Source organism: Odocoileus virginianus, chromosome 19 (genome assembly GCF_023699985.2).
Source record: "Odocoileus virginianus isolate 20LAN1187 ecotype Illinois chromosome 19, Ovbor_1.2, whole genome shotgun sequence".
Taxonomy (NCBI): Eukaryota; Metazoa; Chordata; class Mammalia; order Artiodactyla; family Cervidae; genus Odocoileus; species Odocoileus virginianus.
In genome coordinates this window covers 25047067-25056173 of record NC_069692.1, presented here as the reverse complement: position 1 = coordinate 25056173, position 9107 = coordinate 25047067, and the positions used below count along the sequence as shown (strand labels likewise).

The 9107-nt window shown below is 41.1% G+C and overlaps 1 long non-coding RNA gene across 1 annotated transcript; it reads left to right on the top strand.

The window, feature by feature from the left end:
- The first annotated feature begins 6791 nt into the window (after positions 1–6791).
- LOC139039621 (uncharacterized) lies at positions 6792–8017 on the top strand. The gene is made up of 2 exons (XR_011492955.1): positions 6792–7032; positions 7168–8017. It is a non-coding gene; the product is annotated as an uncharacterized lncRNA (long non-coding RNA).
- The last annotated feature ends 1090 nt before the right edge of the window (positions 8018–9107 follow it).

The window sequence follows — 9107 nt, the reverse complement described above, 5'->3', positions numbered from 1 at the left end:
TCCGGACAGGATACAGTGCCTGCTCACTATCAGTCTACTGTCCCACTCCCACATACATCTCTCTGATTAATATTGGCCCATAATTAAGGCTACAAGCCTGGTGGTTGGCTAGTTGTGCCAAGGGGCTACCCATGGAGGACTCACTGCTAACACTCAAGAGGTAGTCCATCTGTCAGTGAGGGCAGAACTGTCAACAGCAATCATCAAGAGACAACACCTTGAGGATGGAGATACATGTGTGTGGGAGGCGGGGAGGGGTGTATGTGTATGTGTGCGTGCTAAGTCACTTCAGCCATGCTCTGCTCTTTGCAACCCTATGGACTGAGGCCCGCCAGGCTCCTCTGTCTATGGGATTTTTTCAGGCAATAATACTGGAGTGGGTTACTATGCCCTCCTCCAGGGGATCTTCCCAACGCAGGGATCGAACCTGTATCTCTTACATCTCCTGCATTGGCAGGTGGGTTTTTGACAGCTAGCACCACCTGGGAAGCCCATGTATGTGTATAGATGTGTGTGTGTGTGTGTATTCATACTGTGCAATTTTTTGTACTGAGGCCCACATCATGCTTTACTTTTCACTATGTGTAGCTAGGTTCATTATGAGCATCTGGGTTAATTTTGAGTTTCTCAAGAACTGATTTCCAATATTTTTAATATATTTAAAAATAATAGGTAATAGTAACAGAGTATTTTGGTTGGACAAACCTTCCCAAATAATAACTATGATATTTGGGGAAATGTTTACTAAAAATGACAATTAGAAAACACCAAAGAATAATCAAAAGCTGAGAGAAACTAGACAAGAATATACCCTGGTGAGATTTGCTATTTGCAGCAGCTTTTTGCTTTTGCTAACTTCCTAAACTCTGGACAGCTTAGAGGCAGCAAAAATCCACAGTCTTGCTGGGTTAAAAAGTCAGATGCAGAGTTTTGTATAGGATGCCATCGTATATCCATCAGAACGGCTAAAATTTAAAAGACTTATAAAGCTAAATGTTAATGAGAATATGGACTAACTGGAATTCTCATATGTTGCTATATGTAGTTGGATATATGTGGGAGTTTAAAATGGCACAGCCACTTTGAAAAATGGCTTGACAGTATCATACAATTAATATTGACCTATACTTGCACTTAGCAATTTCGTTCCTAGGTATATATCTAGGAGAAATGAAAAACACACACACACAAACAAAACAGTTGTTTGAGACTGTTCTTAGCAGCTTTTTTTTTTTTTTTTTTTAACAATAGTCAAAAGCTGGCTTCCCAGGTTGTGCTAGTGGTAAAGAACCCGCTTGCCAATTCAGAAGATGCAAGAGATGTGGGTTTGATCCCTGGGCTGGGAAGATCCCCTGCAGTAGGCAGTGACAACCCACTGCAGTATTCTTGCCTGGAGAATCCCATGGCCAGAGGAGCCTGGTGGGCTACAGTCCATAGGGTTACAAAGGATTGGACACAACTGAAGTGAAGCAGGCAAGCAGAAGACGGAGGCAACTCACTGTCCATCACCAGATGTCCAGATAGTAAGATACCATCTAATAATGGTTCTTCCACTGTAAGAGCCAGCGTTCTCACAATGAGATACCGTACAACAATAATCAAGAAGGAATCACTCAGCAAAATGGATGAGTCTCACAAATAGCATGCTGAATAACAGATGGCAGATCCAAAGGAGTATTGTTTCATTTACGTGAAGTTCTAGAGCAGGCAAAAATAACCACAAGTAAAAAAATCAAATCAGTGTCTTATCTCTGAATGGGGGATGAGTAAGAGGAGACACAAAGGAAATTTCTGGGAAGATGAAAATATTCTGTATTGTGATAGGAGTGTAGATCATGTTCATTTGCCACAATTGTACAGTGAAAAATTGTATATTTTAGTGTGTAGAAATCACCTAAAAGAATAAATGATAATAATTGTAATTGAGAATGTATGTGGGGAGTGGAGAAACAGATGAAACAAAGATGTCAGAATATTAACAGCTGGTTAAGCTGGAGGTTGGGTACAGGGGGGCTCATTTTCTGTTCACTTTGTATATGCTGGAAATTTTACAAAATAGAAGTTTAAAAATATAATAATAGGTATGCAATTCCTTTTGACTACAGCAAGACCCACTGAACATTATCTAGTATTTTTAATTAGCCAGAGGTTAAAACGAGAAGTTAAGTGGCTTTGCTCATGAATGTGCTTCTCTTTATTTCTTGGATCATTTTCATTTGCTTCAGTGTTCAAAAATAGAAGAGGTCATCACTGTAGTGTGGTCTCAGTATTAAACTTTATTACTGACATTTCCTCAGAGAGCAGACTAGAGAAGGCTAATTTTATCAGAAAATTAACTGCTCATGTTAGCAAGTTGTATAAGAAAAATTTGATAAACTCCAGCATTAAATTGGCTAATTTTTTAAAAAATTCTGCTAAATTATACACTTAAAAAATGGTTAGGATACTAAGTGTTTTTTTACCACAATTTAAAAATTTTATGTAAGCAAAAATGTTCCAAGTGAAGAGATAAAATGGTTTTCTTTTTCCTCCTCCACATACTCAATATTTATTTCTCTTGCCCTTGGATGTCACATGGTACTCATTATTACAGTTCCGGGAAGTGAAATACTTTAAAAAATATTTCAAATAATTGTCCTCAAGTTCCCAACAAGCAAAGATCCAGGATACCAATATTCCCTGAAATTTATAAACAGAAATGCTTCATGAACCATTTCTTTATGTGTAAACTTAGTGATGAGTTTAATTTTAGCAGCTTGTTTATATCAGCCTTTTTATTTCATAATTTAAACTCCCAGTTTGGGGGTGGAGGGCCAGAAAAAGAATAAATAGGATGGCTTTCATGTATAAAGAACATCTCAGTATAAGTTCACTGAAGCAATCCTTAGAGGAAAATATGGCATTGTAGAACTAACTGACTTTTCATAACGTTTTAATTTGGAAGTTCTTCAAGAGTATAAGCTTTCATACTGGAATGTCTCTGGCTGGGCAACTCGGGTACTTTTGAAATCTCTGTTTCCTGGGAACTCTGTGGTTTCAGAAACAGAACAGATATTCCTCCAGGGCAGTTTAGGGCAACCAGGCAGCGGGAAGGACTCAGCAGTCCTGGCCAGATAGTAGGGCTGGAGGGAGAGTTTTCCGGAATGAATGAATGCCTACTGTTTTCCATCATTGAGTCATTTGGTTGAAGAGGTCATGTCTAGAGAGAAAGAGTCTGATTGCCTGAGGTGAGGCCATGAGCCTGCCCCTGGCTATTGGGGGTGGAGGATGGAAGTGGGGTGGTGACAGGAAGTTTCTACCAGGAAGAACCTTCAGGAACTCCTTCAGCCTTCTCAGTGGCAGGACAGGGTGTCTCCAGTTACTGAATATACTGGAGGAAATGAAATTCACAAGAGGCAAGAGGGTGCTGTTGCAGTGAGGGGACAGATGGTCCACTTCTGAGAAAGGGAAGCTGCTCAGAAGGGACTTTTCTAACATGGCCACACATTCCCTGTCCACTTCATCTACGCTGATACATCCTCAGGCTCCTCCAGTCCAAGAAGATGGCCATGTCTTATGATCCTGATCGTTCTCAGTCATCCTTGCACCAGTGGACAGAGTGGGTCGCTCAGGACACTCTGGGCTGCATGGAGAGCTTCACCTGGCTCACACAATACAGGAAAGGTCATTTCACAGAGCAAGTCACCCTGAGATAGGATGGGTTGGTTGAGTCAGAGGCTAACAATATTATCAAGGACCCAGATGAATCCCATCTTTCTGCTTCGTCATTTTAAGTGCGTCAATCACTGCACGGTGGCAGCAGCTCCGGTGTTCAGATCCCCACATACCACTATCCAGAGACAGAAAAAGGGCTTATTGTGTCCCTGTGTCTCTCTTTAAGAGCTAAGAAACTTTTCTCAGAAGGCCCTCAGCAGGTGTCTTTTTGTGCCTCATTGGTCAGAATTGGGTCGTGTGCCTTTTTGGGCCAGTTACCATGAAGGAAAATGGGGTTGCCACAACTAGCTTAATCGAGATATGAGGCCGGCCTTCCCCGAACCTCGTGGCCACAAAGAGTAAAATCGACAACTGAACAAAGCTGGGTGAAATTTTGTGGACATTTGTCACATTGGTGGCTCCTTATATTTGAGAAATTTCACACATTATGAATCCCAGATGGAAATAGAACTCTCCTTCCCAATTAGCAGGAAAGCTTGGGTGCAGGCATGTTACCTGGACTCCACCAACCACATACACCTGCACAAGACTTGAATTTAGAACTGAGCAAAGGCAGGAATTAGGGGCCACGCAGTTTCTTTTTTCCAGTGAAGATGGGGGAACATTTTGGGTAGACAATGCAGGTTTTAGAAACAGCGGAGTGGTAACATCTCATGCATCACATCCATGTTATAGGGGGCAGTGGTCACAGATCTCCATTGGAGCAGTTTGGTAGTATAATTTGAGTATTGTTCCAGGTTATATAGTCTTTAAGCCTGGTTTTCCAGCCCTCCTGGGGGTCCTGTGAGCTCCCTGAATCCATAAATAAACTCCTTTCTAGCTTAAACTAGCTTGAGATGGTGCTGTTGTTCATTACCAGGAACTCTGCAAGGAAGAAATAAAGAATGGCTGTTGGGTACACAAAACCATGTCTACTACAGTAGGGCATCAGTAGGTAATTGGGGGACTTCTTTGATGGTCCAGTGGTTAAGACTCTGCACTCCAAATGCAGGAGACTCTGGTTTGATTCCTAGGCAGGGAACTAGGTCCAGTATGCTGCAACTAAGACTCAGAGCAGTCAAATAAATCAATACTTTTTATTTTTTATTTTTTTTTTTTATTTTTTTTTTAAATCAATACTTTTTAAAAAGTAGGCAGCCAGCACTGCAAATTACCAGGGGGCTGGATTTTGTGGGGCTACACCCCCCTTACAGAAAATACCATGTGAACAACTCCCCAGGAGCTGTGCCTTGCTGCCAGACCTGGCTTCCTTTCTCAGTTGTCCTCCTTGGGATGGCTTCAGGATCACTACCTTTCCTCTGGAAATCTGCTCTTACCGCCTTTCTCTTTAAGCAGTTTCAAATGGCTTCATACTCTGAGAATTTCCCCCCACCCCACCCCACCCCCACCCCCCGGGCCTAATGGGTAGGTGTAACTTAATACTGTGTGGAAGAAATCACAGACCAGTCTAGCCAAGTTAAGTCAAGCATAAATAAAAAGGTTAAGAAAAAAGAGATGCATGATACAGTCATACGCATGACTGTGTCTCCTCTTACAAATAACCAAAAGGTAAGGAACTTTGCTTGCAATTTATTTAACATTTTTATTAAGCCAACAAATAAATTTATGGTAACATTAAGGAAACTTTCAACAAGAGAAGAAAATACATTTACAATTCTGCCTTGATAGAGCTACTTGTGCCTCGTAACACTGTCTCACTTGCATATACCCGAGCCTTTCATTAGATGGGGTGGTGGTGGTGGTTTAGTCGTAAGTTGTGTCCGACTCTTGCAATCCCATGGACTGTAGCCTGTTAGGCTCCTCTGTCCATGGGATTCTTCAGGTGAGAATAGTGGAGAGGGTTGCCATTTCCTTCTCCAGAGGATCTTCCCGACCTAGAAATCGAACCCAGGTCTCCTGCATTGCAGGCAGATTATTTACCAACTGAGCAATGAGAGAATCCCCCCATTAAGTGGGTACCTCACGTTTTACCTAACCATCAACCACCTCCACTAGATATTTAGGAGGCTTCCAAGCTTACAAACATTCTTATAATAATTTTGCATTAAGCAGGTGTAAAACATTGTTATTCTGATGAATAATGCCAATCACTGAATCAGATAAAATTTTGAATGACTTTGCCTGGCACTGTTGATCTGCATTGCCATCAACAGCATACATGTGGGCCATTTTTGCTACAACATTACCAGCAGTGAGTATGTTTAAAATATATTATTAAATTAATAGAAGCAAAATGCGATCTTATTGCTTTTATTTTGTATATTTTAATTATTATTTAGGTTTTCCTGCAACTCTGATTGTGAAGACTCCCTTGTTCAGCATTATCATAGAATGTTCCAAGACAGAGTCAGCACCATGCTCCTGGGTTGTAAATGTAATAATGGTGTTCACATTATCAAGAATGTTTCAGAAAGTGCCATGTGGTTTTTTTCAGGAGCTGGTTTTAGGCAGAATTAATCCTTTTAGAGGGTTATTATATTGGATTGTCCTAGTTATGTCAAAGGATGGCCTGGGGGAGGGGATTTCTTCATTTGTTTGAACATTGCTGAACATTTAATTTCAAATTTTCTGCTTAGTGCATAATGAAAAATGTTCACTGAATTTGTGGCAGTAAATGTAAACTGCATTTTTGACATTTGAAAAATTTGAAATAGATTAATATTACAAAATTACATTGATTCTCTGTAACATCCCTTCCCCAAAATAGAGCTGCTATTTTTTAGATAAATTATTCCTCCTCTTTTTCTCTTATTTTCTCTGCTGCAAACATAAGCAGTCACTTAAAAAAAAAATTAGCCATTAAAAGAAATTTACATTTTGGCAAACATGGCTTAATTTTGAATGCTAGTACAGAATTTCTCACAGAGAGCTGGGGTCCTAAAAAACAGAATGTTCTTTTTTGAACTGCACTTTGGACAGGGAGATTAATTGTAACTCTTGCTTTTCCAGTTCATGCCATCTTGGGGGAGGATAAACAAAAAGTAACAAAAATAGTTTTTGGCTCCAAGTGTCCATCAATGGAAATGTTAAAACCCATGTGCTCTAAGTTCTTCTCTTCCTCTAGGAGATAACCCGCCTGGATACCCGTCTGGATAACCCGCATCATGGTAGCCATTTAAGGTGCTCCCACTTGGTGCCCCCTGGTGGCCTCAGGCTGCAACTGCAGCTTCCACATTTAACTTTTGCTCCAAAGCCACCAGCCCTTCCTTGCTGCCTGCACCTTCAAGTCCAACTTGGTTGTCAGCTGAAGCCGTTCCTGCTGAGAAGGAAAGGAATTTGTTTCTTTAATGCATTATGGCAACCACCGTGCACTCTCTGGTAAGCTTGTACCCTTAGAATCTTACAGCCCATTTTCCTGATCCCTGTTCAGTTTCCCTAGGCCCGGGATCAAAGGACATTTACGTGACACAATGTATTATTGCCTCACAAAAGTCTCTCACCCCTCTTCAACAGCTGGAACAACTTGGAGAGTCACAACCAAAAGAATGAAGTTTGGCCATTACCTACACCACACAAGAATTGACGCAAAATGGATCAAAGACTTTACAACGTAAGAGTTAAAATTATAAAACTCCTAGAAGAAAAGAGGAGAAAAATCTTCATGCCCTTGGATTTGGCAATGGATTCTTGGATATGACACCAAAAGCTTAAGCAAAAGAAAACTAGTCTTGACTAGGAGTATGGGCACCCACCCTGTTCAGTTCAGTCGCTCAATCATGTCCAACTAATTGTGACCCCATGGACTGCAGCACGCCAGGCTTCCCTGTCCCTCACCAACTCCCAGAGCTTGCTCAAATTCATGTCCATCAAGTCAGTGATGCCATCCAACCATCTTATCCTCTGCTGTCCCCTTCTCCTTCTGCCTTCAACCTTTCCCAGCATCAGGGTCTTTTCCAATGAGTTAGTTCTTCGAATCAGGTGGCCAAAGTATTGGAGTTTCAGCTTCAGCATCAGTCCTTCCAATGAATATTCAGTACTGATTTCCTTTAGGATGGACTGGTTGGATCTCCTTGCAGTCCAAGGGACTCTCAAGAGTCTTCTCCAACACCACAGTTCAAAAGTGTCAGTTCTTCGGTGCTCAGCTTTCTTTACAGTCCAACTCTCACGTTCATACATGACTATTGGGAAAACCATAACCTTGACTAGACAGACCTTTGTTGACAAAGTAATATCTCTGCTTTTTAATATGCTGTCTAGGTTGGTCATAACTTTCCTTCCAAATAGCAAGCATCATTTAATTTCATGGCTGCAGTCACCATCTGCAATGATTTTGGAGCCCAGAAAAATAAAGTCTGTCACTGTTTCCACTGTTTCCCCATCTATTTGCCATGAAGTGATGGGACCAGATGCCATGATCTTAGTTTCCTGAATGTTAAGTTTTAAGCCAACTTTTTCACTCTCGTCTTTCACTTTCATCAAGAGGCTCTTTAGTTCTTCTTCACTTTCTGCCATAAGGGTGGTGTCATCTGCGTACCTGAAGTTATTGATATTTCTCCTGCCAACCTTGATTCCAGCTTGTACTTCCCCCAGCCCAGCGTTTCTCATGATGTACTCTGCATATAAGTTAAACAAGCAGGGTGACAATATACAGCCTTGACGTACTCCTTTTCCTATTTGGAACCAGTCTGTTGGTCCATGTCCAGTTCTAACTGTTGCTTCCTGACTTGCATACAGATTTCTCAAGAGGCAGGTCAGGTGGTCTGGTATTCCCATCTCTTTCAGAATTTTCCAGTTTATTGCGATCCACACAATCAAAGGCTTTGGCATAGTCAATAAAGCAGAAATAGATGTTTTTCTTAAACTCTCTTGCTTTTTCAATGATCCAGTGGATGTTGGCAATTTGATCTCTGGTTCCTCTGCCTTTTCTAATTCCAGCTTGAACATCTGGAAGTTCACGGTTCACATATTGTTGAAGCCTGGCTTGGAGAATTTTGAGTATTACTTTGCTAGCGTGTGAGATGAATGCAATTGTGTGGTAGTTTGAACATTTTTGACATAGTCTTTCTTTGGGATTGGAATGAAAACTGACCTTTTCCAGTCCTGGGGCCACTGCTGAGTTTTCCATATTTGCTGGCATATTGAGTGCAGCACTTTCACAGCATCATCTTTCAGGATTTGAAATAGCTCAACTGGAATTCCATCATCTCTACTAGCTTTGTTCATAGTGATGCTTCATAAGGCCCACTTGACTTCACGTTCCAGGATGTCTGGCTCTAGATGAGTGATCACGCCATTGTGAATATCTGGGTCATGAAGATCTTTTTTGTATAGTTCTTCTGTGTATTCTTGCCAGCTCTTCTTAATATCTTTTGCTTCTGTTAGGTCCAAACCATTTCTGTCCTTTATTGTGCCCATCTATGCATGAAATGTTCCCTTGGTAACTCTAATTTTCT